Source organism: Lathyrus oleraceus, chromosome 5 (assembly GCF_024323335.1).
Source record: "Lathyrus oleraceus cultivar Zhongwan6 chromosome 5, CAAS_Psat_ZW6_1.0, whole genome shotgun sequence".
NCBI lineage: Eukaryota > Viridiplantae > Streptophyta > Magnoliopsida > Fabales > Fabaceae > Lathyrus > Lathyrus oleraceus.
In genome coordinates this window covers 35,745,434-35,751,092 of record NC_066583.1, presented here as the reverse complement: position 1 = coordinate 35,751,092, position 5,659 = coordinate 35,745,434, and positions in this window count along the sequence as shown.

Sequence of the window (5,659 nt, the reverse complement as noted above, 5' to 3'; positions counted from 1 at the left end):
AATTTAATATTATTGTTAATTTACCTACCAATTAATTATTATTATTGTTATTATTATTATTGATATTTACCCGCCATATATGATAAGAATATTTTTAAAATTTAAATAGTATATTTAATATTTGATTTGATTTGATTTAATTGAGATCCAAACTCTATAAATTAAAATCGGTTACTTATTATGAACAATAATATAAGGTCATTCCAATGTCAATCTATTATTAATTGAATTTTACATAGATGTAATTTTGCAATAACACGCTGGCATATTGAATCTTATACGGTTGTTATCTTTGCACTAACATATTTTGTCCTTTCAACAGAATAATTATAGTAAATACGTACATTCTGTATACCAAATTATAATAAAAATGTATTAAAATCAAAAGCAATAAAACTATTTACAGTAAATAAAAATATAGAATAACATCTTAAAATTCTATTTTATTTGATTATTCATTTACTTATTACTAATTTATTTATTATATAAAAATATATCAAATAAAATTTTAAATATATGTTGTGTCATTAGCATTTATTTCAACTTTTGATTTATTATTGATTTTTTATTTCAATGAATTTTTCTTTAAATATTTATGATCATGAAGAAATTAGACTATATTTTTATTTACTGTAAACAGTTTTATTGCTTTTGATTTTAATACATTTTTATTATAATTCGGTATACAGAATGTACGTATTTACTATAATTATTCTGTTGAAAGGATAAAATATGTTAGTGCAAAGATAACAGCGATATAAGATTCAATATGCCAGCGTGTTATTGCAAAATTACATCTATGTAAAATTCAATTAATAATAGATTGACATTGGAATGACCATATATTATTGTTCATAATAAGTAACCGATTTTAATTTATAGAGTTTAGATCTCAATTAAATCAAATCAAATCAAATAATAAATATACTATTTAAATTTTAAAAATATTCTTATCATATATGACGGGTAAATATCAATAATAATAATTAATTGGTAGGTAAATTAACAATAATATTAAATTACTCAATTAATATTAATCAACTATATTAAATAGTTATTTTTAATTTAAAGTTATAATTTAATAACATATAATTATACAATCAAAACGATGTTATATATGTGTAACATCAAAGGTTGGATCCTTTTCAGCATTTTGCCACACACCTCTATCAAATTTATATACTCTTTTTTTTCCAGGTTATTAGGTTTGTAATTTTATAGTCATCTAAATTTGCAGTTACATTAATTTTTGAATTTTTTTTCAGTGAAAATGAGTAGAAAGGTTGATTCTGTGAAAGACATCAATGACTCAAAAGAAACTTGGCGTCTTGCTGTTCGAATAATGGATGTTTGGAGTGTTGTGAATAATAAGGGTATTGAACATTTGGAGATGATTGTTATGGATTCCTTGGTAAATTGTTTTTCTTTTTTTAAGTATAGATTTTTGTATGATAGTTAGTAATTACAACAAAATGTTTTTTTGTATAACATATAAAAAGAAGATTATTTTCATTTTGTTAGGGTGATCGAATTCAGGTCCTTATTCGTCATGACCATTTACTGAAATGGAAAGAGGTCATTAAGGAGAATATGACCTGCATTATAAACAATGGCAGTGTCTATAACAATGATTTTCAGTGGAAGGTATGTGATCATTCAAAAAAAATTGTGTTTCTTGGTGGTACCACAATGAAGGCAATCGAACTTCAAAATATTCCACCTAAAGGATATTTCTTTAAAGATTTTGGTGAGATACTTCAAGGCAAATGCAAAACCGATAGACTGGAAGGTAATTTAAATTCTATTATAACTTATATAACTTATATATTTGCAAACACATTCAATAATGAACCTTACTTTAATGTAGATATTATTGGTGCTGTTAGTGAGATAAACCATATCCAATCCAACACTCCGGGGAAGAAAGTTGTTGTTTCTGTTGTGCTGAAAGATTTGAAGTAATGCACATTGTTTTCATAACTTATGTGTTTGATAAATTTATATATTTTGCATCACTGAATCCCATCATATAATATTGTTTATTTATATTGCAAAATAGGGGTAATTGCATAAATTGCAATTTATGGAAAATCTATGGATCAAAATTTTTGGCTTACTACAATGATCCTAAAAACAATGGAGCTATTGTAATTCTGCTCACTCATGCAATGGTAAAAGATGGTCAAGGTATTACACTATCAGACTTTATAAATACATAACTGATTTGTATTTTTCATTATACGTTCAATAATTTTTATATTAATTATACAATTTACAGTGTCAAATGCATGAAGTGGTTCCAAATTGTTGATAAATGAAGACATCCCTGAAATTCAAGATTTTATGTCTAAGTATGGATTTTATTTATTTATTTATATTCAGATTATTATACATAATTTTTAATTTCAAAAACAATCTTATTTCTATAGGTTGTCTACTAATGAACAGAAGGAGAAGCCTACTCAATCTGCAAAATCTCTTTCTAATTGGTCTGGTGGTTCTCAGTATTCGCCAGTAGAAAGGTTTGTCCATAATGCGAAATGTATGTCCTTAAGTCAATTCTGCAAAATCAAACATGTAAGTTGAATACTATAGAGCCGAATTTATCTTTACTATTACAATTATATTGTTTGCTTTTTGAAATTAATATCATTTTTGATTTGCTTTTAGGAAACTTTATGTGTTACTGTAGCAACCACATTGAAATTTGCTGTCTCAAAGTATGGATGGTTTTATTATGGCTGCACAAGGTGTTCTTCGAAGGCACCTTGTCATACGGTGAACTGACTTGGTGTGTTTTGCTTTTTATCGCAATGTCGCGGATAGCAAGAGTCGCCACCGACTTTTCTTTTATCCAATAAGGAAAGGTGGAAAAGAACAGGAAAGACCTCAATAGATTTTGGGTTCGGGAGGTACATTATACAAAGGGAAGGTGTTAGCACCCTTTGTATCCATGGTTATCCATGGGCTCTTAATTGCTGGATCACTTATATTTTTGTCTGAAAAGTGTTCGGGAATTGTTTAAAAAATGTTTCGAAAAGAGAGTTTAACTTTGTAATGATTCTCGTATGAATGTATACAAAGTACTTATCTCGTTTGATTTTGAAAACGGTTTAGAAAAATGTAACTTGGTAATGATTCTAGTATGAATGTATACCAAGTGGTGATTTTCTAGGATTTGCAAAGTGTGAGGGGTGGGAAATGTTTTAGGTTATGATCCAGTAATTGAGAGTTATACCTTCCTAAGGTCGTTATGGGCATTTCCTATCCTTATGAGGGTAAAACTGTCCTTACTATTGAGAAGTAAGTAATTTTATCCTTTGGATGTTTAAGGGTCATCGTAGGGTCATCGATAGGTCATTGAAGGCAACAGTTGTAAGGATACCTTAGCATTCGAAGGGGCGATCATCATTTAACCGTAGGCTACACCGAAGGGTCATCGAGGGACAAAATCGTATTTTCGAAGGCAACATCCGAGGGACCATGATTTATTTTATGATGATTTAACCGAAGGGTCTTTGCTAAGTGTATCCCTACGTTCGCGGGACATGACCGTTATACCGTAATACCGTAGGGCAAAAGAGAGGTCCAAGATCACGTATTTAGAGGCCATGTTTTAAAGTTAATTAGGTAATTAGGGTGAATCTCCACATTAAAATCAATACATTAAAAATAATACATTAAAATTAATACATTAAAATTAATTAAGCAATTTAGGGCAGCTCTTCACAAGGGTATCCCACAAATAAAGTGGAAGACCTAAACAACAATCTTTTCCTGGGGTGTGTGAACCTTTGCAACATTCAGCAAACGGGTTAGAATACCAAATCAGGGTGCAATCGAGGATTACACCGCAAAAGAAATCACAACAGTAATATGATCAGATAAACAATGCCTGACTATGATAAAACATGAGTGAAAAATCAGAATAGAAAAGTCGGCTACTGTCAGGTTCGCGCCTGCCTCGCCTAGCGAAGGCTTAGCGAATACTCGCTTCATGCTCGCTTAGCGACGTGCTAGCGAGCGACTGCGGATTCTGGTTTTGATATCAGTACAATTTCAACCAATTTTATGCCTTATGGCTTTCATTACAGCAATTATATGGTTAATCATTTAGGGTATTCAAGTGCACACTACAATTCACATGACAAACTTAAGATATTTTCATAAATTTAATCATAATGCCATATGCAAATTAAGAACATAAGGTAGTAATAGCAATTGTAACCTTGAATTGGCCGACCGGATCGAATTGAGCGGAAGTGATCTTGCTGCCCCCGGCTTTTCCTTCAGGGTTTCTCAGAATTCTCAGGGTTAGCCTCCAGGGTTTTCCGTCTGTGAGCGCGAGGGTTTGCTTGCTAGGGTTCTCCTTTCGTCCTTTTTCGTTCTCCTTTTCATTACTGAAGTGCTGGTATTTATAATGCTCTTTTTCATGACCTAATGGGCTCAGAATGAAGCCCGAAATTTTCTGTTGTCTGTCAGCTTCGCTAGGCGAGCGTGTAGCGAACGTGTAGCGAACGTTCGCTAGGCGAGCGTGTAGCGAACGTGTAGCGAACGTTCGCTAGGCGAGCGTGTAGCGAACAGGCCAGTTTGGGCCATTTTCTGGATTGGGCCATTCGTGAGCTGGGCCTTTGTTCCTTTGAGATCAGTGTCATAAAAATGAGTCGGAGTGCCCTGAAAAAATGTCTTGAAATATTAATGGGCAAATTTTGGGGTATGACAGCTGCCCCTGTTCAATATTCTTGAACCGAGAGAGTAGAATGGTATGTGCACCATTCGTGGTCTAGAGGTGGAAGATTATTGAACACTAGAATGCCCCGAAAATTTGCGCTTGTCAATTAGTCTTGATGGAGATGGGCTTAAAGATGCCATCTAGGAAGTTTGATGATGAGAGCTTCAGAGTACGTCGTACGTTAGAAGATATCTGAAGTCATGGGTGTCACTGGATCATACGCTAGACCGTATAGTGGGTCATTCATTAGGCCGTCGACTTCCCTGGGGATTTAGAATGGGCCGTCCGTTAGGCTGCATCTGACGAAAAGTAGTCGTACGCTAGACTACACCTCGGAATGTACCGTATGCTAGGTAGTATCTGAGGAAAGAACATCCAAATGGGTCGTATGCTAGACCGTATCGGACTTGTTGGAGGAGTCGTATGCTGTGCCGAATCAGGATGAGATAAGAATCTGAATGAGTCATACACTGCTGGGGATAAAGGATCAGAATGGATCGTACGCTAGATCGTATCTGAGTTGCGGAACGAGCCGTCCGTTAGGCTGTATCGTTACTGGGGGTGAAGGATCAGAATGGATCGTATGCTAGATCGTATCTGAGTTGTAGACTGAGCCGTCCGTTAGGCTGTACCTGGTGATGAAGGGGGTAGTCATACGCCAGACTACACTTCAGAATGTACCGTACGCTAGGTAGCATTTGAGGGGATGGACATCCAAGCGGGTCGTAAGCTAGACCGTCTCTGAGTAGCAGAACGAGCCGTCCGTTAGGCTGCATCTGATAATAAAGGGGTAGTCATACGCCAGACTACACTTCAGAATGTACCGTACGCTAGGTAGCATCCGAGGCCTTGAAGGTCCAAATGGGTCGTATGCTGGACCGTATTGGAGTTGTTGAAGGTCGGAATGGATCGTACGTTAGATCGCAT